Genomic DNA, 13,376 nt, shown 5'->3' on the forward strand with positions numbered 1-13,376 from the left:
AAAGGTTTTCTGCTGTGTGACTTTTCTCCAAGGCAAACATGGCTAGTGTTGCATGTTTCCGAGCAGCTTTGAAAACTTGGTCCGGGTCAACACCTGCGTTTAGCTTTGCTATAACACCTGAAAAAGAGACCCAGTGTGCAGTGATGCACATGTAATCATCGCCTGGGCCACTGGTCCACATGTCTGTTGTCAGATGTATTGTGTGAACAGCACTCTTCTGCAAAGCTGCCCCAATCGCCTGCAGCACATCTTCATGTAGTGCTGGAACCGCAACTCTGGCAAAATAGAACCGGCTCGGAACCTTCCATTTAGGGCAGAGCGTTGCAACTAATTCAAGAAAACCTACCGCTTCTACAAAAGAAAAAGGTAGAAGGTCCACAGCTAGCATTTTAGCCAGCTTAGTGTTATACAGACGCGTCAGTGGGTGGTTGCGTTCATATGGCACGTCTGAAGTAAGCATTGTTCTAATGTTGGCCTGGACCAAGCATTTACGGGCTGATAATGACTTCGTTGACCCAATTTTGCTCGCTGGTGAACTTTTGTGCGTTGGTGTCTCACTCGCTCCAACACTCTTAGTGTGCCTCACATTGGGTGTGCTGCTGAGAGGGGTACTGGGTGTAAGGGAAGTGTTTGACACGTCTTCTTCCTGCTCGTCAACATCAGATGAAACATCAACGTTTCCTTGATTTTGGCCTTTCTTGATCGCAGCTAGGTGCGCAAACCATTGGACACCGTGCTTTCTGTCAAGATGACCACTCTGGCCGCCGGTACCATAGTTGCTACCTGGCTTACCACGACTAACTGCAAGCTTACAAAGGGTACAAATGGCAAACCTTGGATTTTTGGGACAAACAGTAAAGAAGTCCCAAACTGGGGACTTGAAGTGTCTGTGGGACCTGGAGGAGGCGGCGATACTGGTGGTGGTGGTGGTCATGAAGCTAATGCCAGATGAAGTGGAGGATCTGGATTGGCCAACTTTTGTACGTTTTCCACTTTCACCGCCACTAATTAAGGTCGAGGTTGACGCAGGTCTCTTCTTGCCAGAAAGAAATATGGAAGCGGGACGAGTTGGTGTACTACTTAACTCCAATGATTGTGGTGTTTCCACTGCCTCCTCATCGACAACATCATCATCATCATCATCACGCGCAGCAGCTCTTCGGGCTAGGGTCAAAATGTCTGTTTGCTGCATGCCCGCTGGGGCTGCAGTGACCTTTATGATGACTGGGTCGTCATTGGCAGAGTCTTCATCAGCAGCAGTATCCGCCACTTCTTGTTGAGCCTCATCACACTCCATAAGTCTGAGACTTTGGACGAGCTTCCTTTTACGCTTAAGTACCTTTGTTGGATCATGGTGTGCCTCACTCTCAGACGGCTGTGGTGCTGGTTCCCAAGTTTGATCCGTATCATCAGAAGGAGGTGTGCTTGAAGAGGATGTAGACACCACCCTTGATCTCTTCCTTGCTAGGGTTGTGGAAGACAATGAAGGATCATCAGGAGGAGTGGCTTCCTCAAATGATACCTCGCCTTGATTGTCGATTTCCTGATGTGCCCCTACTTCGGGAGGAACAACTATTGTGGGCACTTGTTGTGACCCTCCATGCACCTCTGCATGCGCATCTCCTTGCGCTGCCTCTCCTTCCACATGTACTTGGGCTTGTACTTGCACATGTGATTGTTGTTGCCGCTGTGGTTGTTCAACACTCGTCAGATGAGCTACAACAACCTGTGTTGATTGAGGGACATTGCTGCTGCTTTCTTGCGATGAGCCAACATCACTGGTCGATGGTGATTGAAGAAGTATACTGGCTGCCTCTGCAGCACTCAAGGGCTTGGACTTAAGTTGGCGTGGTGGTGGTGGTGGCACTGAGCCCAATGGAGCGGGGGTGCTGCTGCCAGCTTGGTCCCCAGCAGATCCCGCTGCAGCTGCTGCAGGCATACTTTTTTTTTTACTCACAAAAAAAGGGGCGGGCGGCACACCAGTGTCCTTGGTAACTTGCTTCTTCTGCTCCTTACTGGCACCTTTCTTGCTAGAGGAGCTACGGGTTACTTTTTTTGGGGCCATCTTCTTCAGAGCAGGTCAGCAGGCAGCAGTTGCACGAGTTGCAGAGGGTTCTGTGTCCAGACGTGACGTCGCGTGACGTTATGCTGCACACACCGCTGCAGGACTTCTTCCTGGCACTGGTGGTTCTATTGAGTCTTCTTGTGCACCTAAAAGCAATGGAAGACAGAGGAACATCAGTTCAGTTATACACCCCAAAAAATCGACAAAACACAGAAAAATGAGCACAATCCCATGCCATCCATGATGTTTACATTGAAGACACCCCACAGAAAGACTAGGGACATGCAAGTATGCAACACTCACTACCCCTGGGCATAAGGGATGAAAAGTAGGCAAAATAAGTGCAGGCCTCAGACACTGCCTCTCCTCAAAATGGCCCCCTTACACCCCAAGCACATGTTGCCTGTACCAGCCAGCACTCAAGATGGCCACCACCACCACCCACATGGCCAGTCCACATCAACAGTACACCCCCAAAAAACAGAAAAACAGCTAGAAATCACCACAATCCAATGCCATCCATGATGTTTACATCAAAGAGAGTGAGACAACACCACAGGCACACTCAGTCCATGCACCACCACCACCCCTGGGCAAGCAAAAGGCCACACCAGCAGCCCCCCAAAAACGACAAAAAACAATAAAATAAGCACAATCCCAGCCCATCCATGGCCTCAATTATGTTTAAATTCAAGAAGACACCCCACAGAAAGACTAGGCCCATGCAACACTCACCACCCCTGGGCAAAGGGCCACACCAGCAGGCCCAAAAAAACGACAAAAAACAATAAAATCTGCACAATCCCAGCCCATCCATGGCCTCAATGGTGTTTAAATTCAAGAAGACACCCCACAGAAAGACTAGGCCCATGCAACACTCACCACCCCTGGGCAAAGGGCCACACCAGCAGGCCCAAAAAAACGACAAAAACCAATAAAATCTGCACATTCCCAGTCCATCCATGACCTCAATGGTGTTTAAATTCAAGAAGACACCCCTCAGAAACACTAGGCCCATGCAACACTCACTACCCCTGGGCATAAGGGATGAAAAGTAGGCAAAATAAGTGCAGGCCTCAGACACTGCCTCTCCTCAAAATGGCCCCCTTACACCCCAAGCACATGTTGCCTGTACCAGCCAGCACTCAAGATGGCCACCACCACCACCCACATGGCCAGTCCACATCAACAGTACACCCCCAAAAAACAGAAAAACTGCCAGAAATCACCACAATCCAATGCCATCCATGATGTTTACATCAAAAAGAGTGAGACAACACCACAGGCACACTCAGTCCATGCACCACCACCACCCCTGGGCAAGCAAAAGGCCACACCAGCAGCCCCCCAAAAACGACAAAAAACAATAAAATAAGCACAATCCCAGCCCATCCATGGCCTCAATTATGTTTAAATTCAAGAAGACACCCCACAGAAAGACTAGGCCCATGCAACACTCACCACCCCTGGGCAAAGGGCCACACCAGCAGGCCCAAAAAAACGACAAAAAACAATAAAATCTGCACAATCCCAGCCCATCCATGGCCTCAATGGTGTTTAAATTCAAGAAGACACCCCACAGAAAGACTAGGCCCATGCAACACTCACCACCCCTGGGCAAAGGGCCACACCAGCAGGCCCAAAAAAACGACAAAAAACAATAAAATCTGCACAATCCCAGCCCATCCATGGCCTCAATGGTGTTTAAATTCAAGAAGACACCCCACAGAAAGACTAGGCCCATGCAACACTCACCACCCCTGGGCAAAGGGCCACACCAGCAGGCCCAAAAAAACGACAAAAAACAATAAAATCTGCACAATCCCAGCCCATCCATGGCCTCAATGGTGTTTAAATTCAAGAAGACACCCCTCAGAAACACTAGGCCCATGCAACACTCACTACCCCTGGGCATAAGGGATGAAAAGTAGGCAAAATAAGTGCAGGCCTCAGACACTGCCTCTCCTCAAAATGGCCCCCTTACACCCCAAGCACATGTTGCCTGTACCAGCCAGCACTCAAGATGGCCACCACCACCACCCACATGGCCAGTCCACATCAACAGTACACCCCCAAAAAACAGAAAAACAGCCAGAAATCACCACAATCCAATGCCATCCATGATGTTTACATCAAAGAGAGTGAGACAACACCACAGGCACACTCAGTCCATGCACCACCACCACCCCTGGGCAAGCAAAAGGCCACACCAGCAGCCCCCCAAAAACGACAAAAAACAATAAAATAAGCACAATCCCAGCCCATCCATGGCCTCAATTATGTTTAAATTCAAGAAGACACCCCACAGAAAGACTAGGCCCATGCAACACTCACCACCCCTGGGCAAAGGGCCACACCAGCAGGCCCAAAAAAACGACAAAAAACAATAAAATCTGCACAATCCCAGCCCATCCATGGCCTCAATGGTGTTTAAATTCAAGAAGACACCCCACAGAAAGACTAGGCCCATGCAACACTCACCACCCCTGGGCAAAGGGCCACACCAGCAGGCCCAAAAAAACGACAAAAAACAATAAAATCTGCACAATCCCAGCCCATCCATGGCCTCAATGGTGTTTAAATTCAAGAAGACACCCCTCAGAAACACTAGGCCCATGCAACACTCACTACCCCTGGGCATAAGGGATGAAAAGTAGGCAAAATAAGTGCAGGCCTCAGACACTGCCTCTCCTCAAAATGGCCCCCTTACACCCCAAGCACATGTTGCCTGTACCAGCCAGCACTCAAGATGGCCACCACCACCACCCACATGGCCAGACCACATCAACAGTACACCCCCAAAAAACAGAAAAACAGCCAGAAATCACCACAATCCAATGCCATCCATGATGTTTACATCAAAGAGAGTGAGACAACACCACAGGCACACTCAGTCCATGCACCACCACCACCCCTGGGCAAGCAAAAGGCCACACCAGCAGCCTCCCAAAAACGACAAAAAACAATAAAATAAGCACAATCCCAGCCCATCCATGGCCTCAATTATGTTTAAATTCAAGAAGACACCCCACAGAAAGACTAGGCCCATGCAACACTCACCACCCCTGGGCAAAGGGCCACACCAGCAGGCCCAAAAAAACGACAAAAAACAATAAAATCTGCACAATCCCAGCCCATCCATGGCCTCAATGGTGTTTAAATTCAACAAAACAGTTGTATCATGCACCCATAACCAACCCTGGTCCTACTGGATACTGTGGCTACCCACAATATCATTTATTTAATTTTCTGAAAAAGTTCCAAAATTGTACTTGCAGCAACTGTAATGCCCCAAACAAACTTACTTGTGAAAGTTGATTTCTAATCCAAAAGTGATCCAAAGACAGTCAAAAAGGCCTCAAATCCAAATATCCAGCAGCACCCACAAAAAGTAATCCTTCCAGCTCCAGATCCAAATGAAAGTGACCAGGAGATGGACAAAGCACTGGGAGGAGCCTGCTGGACAGGAACAGGAAGTTGGAGACTGTGGGGCACTTCCTTCCTCCCCCCCCCCCCAAAATGGACTCCTTGCAAAAAAAAAGGCCATGCAAATGTCAACCTGAGGAGTGATTCTGATAAAAATCATAATTTTCTGAAGGTTTATCCTGTTTGCTGGTGATTTTCTTGTGCGAAATTGCAAAATCTCTATTTCGCAAGTGCGAGATTGTTCCTTTCCGCCGCAACTACATGTTCGCAATTGCGAACTCTCGCGAGGTGTGCTGTGCAAGGTGGCAAGCCGCGAGTACGTATTCGCGGGCGACAAACTCCCGCGGGAACACGCAGCAAGATCTAAAATGGCGCGTCACTCGCAAAGAAAAACAACTCGGCAAACGCTAAAATGACGGAAAGTGAACGCCGTGCACCACGCCGCGCGCCGCAACCAAGCAAAAAATCCGCCGCGAGCGGATTCACGGATTTTCGACAAATTCGCGAGCGTTCGCGGATTGCGGATTTGCCGAAAATCCGAAAAATCCGCGAGCGGAGCGGATTTTACGCCCATGCTTAGTTTGAAGAACATCCATGTTGGGAAAGGGTGGATTTGGGCCTACTTTACTTTCAAAGTACGTTTTGTCACCATTTTGCACTAAGCCTCAGACAGGTAGCAGTATTGCACGTTTTTGGGGTCTGATTGGGGGTATTCTACATTTTAGCGTCTGTGTTTAAGGGTCTGGGAGCACTGCTGGGAAGGTCTAATTTTGTTCTAAAATCGTAGTTTACTCTACACCTAGCTTGAGGGGAAAGATCCGGAAAATTCGCCCATACTTATTTATCCTTCAAAAGGAGACTCAGAGTACGGCCTTTGGAAACTAGTGTACTGTCGATTCTGAAACTGAAAGTGTGACTTTTTGCACTACACAGCGTACGTACCTTATATTTTTTCTCAGTGGTGTTTTAATATCACTTCCTGTTTTTCCATCAACATTTACAGGGCAGCTTTCACCCTGTGCAATGGAAAAAAGGATGAAGTCAGGCTTCACATTAGAGACCCGCAATTCAGCATCCAAAGTTCAGATGGAACGGAGGAGTACCGCAAATAAGAGGAATGGCTTGATGCATGCAACTTCCCAAATTCAACAGGACAAGTACAACAACATACAGTAACAGTATCCATTCATTTCTACTTATCTTTTGAGTAATGTTATTGCTGTGAACTTCTATGAGTGTGACTCTGCATTTCTTTGCTCTCTGCTTCTAAATTCATCCCTCCAGCCATTGTATAGTTTTACTTTGCTATTTTTTAAACTAATTTGATGAACAAAGTGTTTTTCTGAGTGCAGAGATAGGCAAGTGAAAACGTATAATTACTGCAGCCCTGTACTGTCGCATTCTTTCATTCATTAGAAAGTACTACTTAGTTAAAGTAACCTAAACATCCATTTAGCAATCAACTTCATGCCTGCAGAAGTGCATGCACTTCCTTTATGTCCCTTAAAATATTTATGGATATCTTCGTATCCAAAGATTTGTTTATCTTCATTTGTTGTTTTTCCATGCTGTGTTTTTTTTTCCTCTCTCAACAAAACTTTCCCTAAAAAAAACATTCCCATCCAATTTCCAAAGCCTAACCCTCTTCCCCCGGGCTGTTTGGTTTTCATTTGATGTGTGAATAAATGACAGCAATAATTCCACACACTTGCTGGGGAGGATAAGGTCATGGCAAATGAAAATGAATTACATTTCAAGGCTGGTGAAGGAATCGAAGGATATATTCTTACTCAGCTTGACACAGACCCATGACTATTGGCAAATCAAAGCAGATTTTCATGGGCGCCATGAAATGGATTGATCATGAAGAACATCCTCCTCCTACACGTGGCAAATGATTACGCTGCTGTGTCCTTCACCTTCAGTACTATTTCTTGTAGTAGTAGCCAATGTCAAATTCCACGCAAGTAGTAGTTATACTTTCAATACTTTAGCATTTGTAAGGCTACATTTTGGCACTGTTCTAGTGTACTGTGACGTGCTATAGTATCTATCATACCGTTCTAATGCTCCGCTCAGGCCAATCAAGGTTTCAATTTCTTTTTTTTCATATGCTGCAACTGCCACTGTGTACCACCACTAGTACCACCGCAATGATGCCATTTCAACCGCCAAGGATTGCCAACCTTAATCGCCATTTGCCTTGCAGCCAGCCCTGTGCCTAGCCCTAATTTCAAACACAAATTACAGGTAAGATAAGCGTTTGGGGGGAGGAAGAATAATGGAGTAGTATGAGAGATGAGAGACTGGCGGTAGTACTAGTAAAGTCCTAGGACAATTGAATTCACTAACTCTGTGAGAGGCACTTACTTTTGTAAACATTTGGGCAATTACTTACACAATTTGAATCAAGAAGCCACTTAAGTTTCAGGAAAACAAACTTACTGTTAACCCCCCCCCCCTAGCCTCAACTGCAGTAAAAACATGAATGCTATGTTTAAGTTGAAAGTAATAATTATTTATATCCCTAACAAAAATAAACTATCCCGCAAGACCCTACCCACCCCCCTACCTAACCCCAAAGAATGTCCGTGAAATCAAAAGTCCCCAAAGTCCAAAAAACCCAACTCCCAATTCCCACTTTAAAAAAAGGGCAAGGGACAGTCTCTCCTTCTCTAATGCCGCCGGCGGCGTACTTTTTGCACCAGGTGGTCATGCTCCTTGCGGAGGTTCTTGAGCAGGATTCTCAGTTTCTTCTGCTCCTGCTCAAGGTAGGACACCCTGAGGGTTAGGAGGTGCACGCGTGCCTTGCACCTGCTGTGGGGGGCAGCTGATTTTTTGGCTGCTTGGCGGTGGCGGGTGGCTGCGGTACCACGACTCCGTACCGCTGGAGGCCTGTGCTAACTGGTTGACCCAGGGAGTGCGGAGGAGGATGCAGCTGTCCCTGTGGATGTTGTGGTGGTCTGAGACTGCGTTTCCTCCTCCTCCTGGGCCACCAGCCGGCGATATTTGGCGACAGTCGCCTCTAGTTTCCGTTGCCGGGTCCGTCAAGCCAGCTCCTTCCGTGACAGTTTGGAAAGAGCATCTACATGAAGAAACAAAAACATAGTCTGTAACCAATGCTCTTTAAGATTAACACAAAATAATTCAGCAGAAAGTTGTGTCACAGTAGAACTAGCAACTTGCAAGCACAGTACATAACATTTGTGGCCTGTATCTATCTAACCTCCCACTTCTTCAGCCTTGCTCTAACATTAGTGGGAGTTTCAGGAATCAATTCTATGAGCACTATGGACTCACTACATTAGAGTCGACTATGACAGTACACCAGTCTTCTTCTTCTTCTTCTTCTCTCTTTTTTAGCGAAATTGGTACGTAAACTTCTGGAAGCCGGCATAATGCCAGCGCAGTCAACTTGCGCCCGAGAAAAACAGACGCACGCCATGATGACACGGGCTTGCGTTACTGTACCAGTCCAGTACATGCAGGTGGTAAAGCTCTTGCTTTTCTATTACGGGTGGCACAGAGAATACTCTGTTACAAGGGCTACTGCTTAATTAATTTAACTTTCACCCTACAGTGCCAATGACTACTAGAAAAGGAAAATGAAGAAGATAAATAATATGATTAATAAAAAACAAAGCACCTAAAGTCATCCCATACGTAATCAAATACATATCCTGTGAAGGGATAGATAAGCCTGATAGGCCACACATGAATGACAGAGTTGTACTGAAATTATTAACAGAGGTAGTGAGTGGCCCCCGTAATCGCCGAATATATGCTGTGCTTGCAATACAAAGTACTGCTACTATTCATGGTAGTATTCGGGTAAATTACAACTTCTTTTCCTTGCCTTTCCTACACTGGAACGGACGTGCGGGTGCGGTGTTACATGCTCTTCAAAGTAACACTTAGTTCATCCAGTGACCGTCTACTCTCTCTACATACACATATGCTATCTATGAGTCAGATAGTACTATGATCCAGGCATCCATCCATTCAAAGTAAATGCCAACCATTCTACTTAATGTCTCAAGTGGACAAACCTTACTTTTTCTCACGGGAAAACAACATTTTCATTTTATTTTGGAAACCGCAAGCCATGCATCCGTGCTTGACTTGCATTTGAATTTCAACCAAAGGATGTATTGCGCACACATACAGTTTCTGTTTCACCCACCCAGGCAGTCCTGTTTCCTTTTTCCTTCCACCCATCCTTGCTTCATCCTTCAACCGGCCATGCATCATATTCCCAGCCACCTCGGGCAGCATTGAAAAACACGTATCATTCTTTGCCAGTCATCATTACTTTTAACTCGCTCGTCCTTCCACACTTACTTACACCCTTCTTTCCCTTTTCGTTCATCCCATCCGTTAAGTTCATCTCTGATCTGACTTGGATTCTCGAAAAAATTTCACAGCTGAGTTGAAGTCAATTTAGAGGAGGCTACTAACTGGTTAATAAAAACTTAGTTCTAAATTTGTAAGTCTTCTTTCTTAACAGTATAGTATACTTGTACTGTAGAACATATGCACCCGTGTAGAGAGCACACTCTGCAGTCTGCTATCTCAATAACTAAGGAATATAATAGCTTACCACTGTCCACCACTACCGTGACATCCCCACAGCAGCTTTCGCTGGCTGTTGCACCGCCTCCGCCCCAAGAGTGCCCACCTCCACGCTGGCCTCAGCACCGGTGGATGGTTGTGCTGATGTTCCGCCTAGAAAATACATTTCAGATTCTTAGATGCCATATACACGACTCCCTAGTATTTTGTCTAGGAATGAAAAAACACAAACAAAACTACAAATTGCACTTTTTTTCAGAGAAGGGTGTTGCTTGTCTTGCTACACTTTTTGGCACAACTGATGAATGCTTGCTTTTTAACATGCACCGTTTTTCTCATAACAGACAGAAGCTTCCCTTCTAAGAACAAGACCAACATCAGATCATCATCACTAGGACGGAGTCAACAACGATTCAGCACCACAAAGAAGATTTGAAGTTCCAACCAGGTGAGGGCTCGCCCACAATTAGGGGCCGATTAGGATGGCGGACGGACTTGCGTCCGTCCGCCACCCCTGAGTTGGAGGGACCGTCCGCATGGGCAGCGGCGGTCCCTCCATAGCAATTAGGATGTGACCGCCACCCTGGCGGTCACATCCTGTATGTTTTACATTATGGCGGATGCTGCTTGAAGCAGCATCCGCCGCAGTGCAAAAAACGAAAGGTGTGCATTTGCATGCACAAAGCGGCAGGCACCGCGCGGTGCCTGCCGCTTCGTGCACGCAAGGGCAGGGGGGTACCATAGGTACCCCCCATGTGCACCCCCCACGCAACCTTCACCCAGGGGGCCCGCAACGGGCCCCCAAAGTGACTGTCCGTATGCTTTTCCACGGCGGAAAAGCCGTCGCGGAAAAGCATGACTCACCCTGCATCCTAATATGGCTGGCGGTGTCTGATAGACACCGCCAGCCATGTTATTGCTTTTCCGCCGTGGTCGCCTTCCGACCGCGGCGGAAAAGCGGCAGACGGATTGGGAGACCCACCAGCCATCCTGATTTGGCGGTGGGTCTTTCAGGCCTCCTCGGCGGATTTCCTGCATACTCCGGGCCGGCGGTGGCTTCCGCCGGCCCGGAGTATGCGGAAAATCCGCCATCCTAATGACCCCCTTAATGTGTGAAATCACTAAGCACTTTTCCATTTTCAATCCACCGTTTATGTTGTATGATGAACTTGATTTTAATAAATGTTTTTACTTTTAATAAAGCTTTAAAACTTACATAGACTCTGTGGTTTTTAGTCATGAGTGAGTGAGCGAAAGGGTTTGCAATTTGCAAGCATTAGTCCGTGGCTCTGACAGTTCTGGCATCTGACTCCGTAGTCTTATGTCCTGGGTTGGATAATCATCATTGGGGATCAATCATCGATGAATTAGGGAGCTAAATTACTCTGTCACACTAGCTAGTCAGTAAGGAGTTTGGGGGTTCAAAATCTGTTATGACTGAGGTATGTGGAAAGTCTAACTGCGCCTATTATAATTGCACTGTTTAGTGTCCATAGTTCTGTTTGTGCAAAATTGTCGCTGCAACAATAGTAGTATGGATTGTCCTCCTATCCAATCAAAAAGTAAACTAGTATCTTATTCTTTCTTGGTGGTCATTGACAGTTTCTTGTTGGGAATTGTCAAAGCATAAACATTTAGAAGACTTCAAAAGGCATTATGGACAACCCAGAGGACTGCACTCAGTGCATAGAGCTATTACTGAATAGAATGGGAGTTTTGTTTAACACCTTTTGCCAACTGTGCAAGCTTAGTTAGCTACACAGACAGACCAATAATAATAATAATCTAGTAGTACCACAGGGAGTCATAGTAGTGGCAGGATAAGAATTTAGAAACAGTCTACAAGAAGATCAAAGACGATGTAGGAAAAATCGAATGAGGAACGTTAGTAAAAAATAGGTACTCTGAAAGGTAGGGAAGTATAATTATTAATATTAACATGAAAACTTACTGGGGCCAGCAGAGGAGCCCTCGCCGGAGCGATCCTGGCCTTCCTGGTCCTCGTCCGCCGGCGCCGCTACCTCCTCCTCTGGCCTCTTGCCCCTCGGGGGGGCTGATGTACAACATGAAAGAAAGACCCAAACATGGATGATTGTTGTCAACCAAATCAAACATTTCAAAAGAACAATAACAAATTATTTCGGGGAAATAGCAAATAGACAACAATTGCACTACATTTATTGACCTATCTGGTGTGGTCTACTAGGATATTAGTATTGCTGAATTTGCGGACCGTCGACTTGGAAAGTTATGTAACTCACTAAACCAACTACAAAAAGGTTCGACTAGGACTGGCAGGCAGCACTCCGCAGCATGCGAAGTGACAGACAAAGTCCATTGTGATTGCAGACCAGTGAGAACACTAAAAAGTAAGTTTCCTACTACATAACCAGTCATTAAAATACTCAAACTATCAATCCACCACCACTCTTATTAGTGGCAGGTGTACAAAGGAAGGACTGGACTTGAGTCTCTAGGGGCAGATTTACAAGACCCTTGAGGCTCTTTTGCTCTGTCGTTGCGTGACTTTTGTGACGCAGCAGCAGCGCAAAAGAGGCGCCATGGTGCGGGGTATATTAACAACGTGACGCATCTGGGAGATGCATTACATTGTAAAGCCCTGCGTCATCAGGGGAAGTTCCGGCGCAAGGGAGGGCATTCCTACGCAGGAATGCATCCTAAAAGTGGCTGAGTGAAATCTACAAGATTTCACTCAGTCACTTTTAGGCCAATGCTGCGCCACTCTAAACCCTGCGGCTGCTTGAAGCAGACGTACGGCTTGACGAAGAATTGGGGAAATAGGGCACCCAAGAGCATTGCTGGAGCTGCATCGTGGTTGCGACGCAACTCCAGCAACGCGCTGACTTTAGGGCACAGATGCGTGACGCTTCTGTGTCGATTTTGCCCCATGGTGCGCCGCATTGTAAATGCGGCGCACCATGGGTGGTGGAGGCGTGGCACACAATTACTGGCGCATCCCTGCTAATTTGCAGGGATGCGCCAGTAATTGTACATCTGCCCCTTGGTGTCTAGCATTACGCAATTCTGTAAAGTACACTCATACATAATTACTCAGGCCAATGAAATGAGCACAAAAAATCGAAAACAAATAAGCATAGTAGCACCGCCACTGAGCAGGAGAGCAGTGCACCTGAAATGCAATCACAGAATATTTTGAAACATAATTTACCTACAATGTTATCGGCAGCATTATTGCTCTTCGGAAAAAAAAAATTGCAATATGAAGACACATAGAGCAGGAGCAAACAGAGTAGTGATTAAATAGCTACTACTACTCACCAAGCCCGAGGAT

Source organism: Lissotriton helveticus, chromosome 4_1 (assembly GCF_964261635.1).
Source record: "Lissotriton helveticus chromosome 4_1, aLisHel1.1, whole genome shotgun sequence".
In the NCBI taxonomy this organism is placed as follows: Eukaryota; Metazoa; Chordata; class Amphibia; order Caudata; family Salamandridae; genus Lissotriton; species Lissotriton helveticus.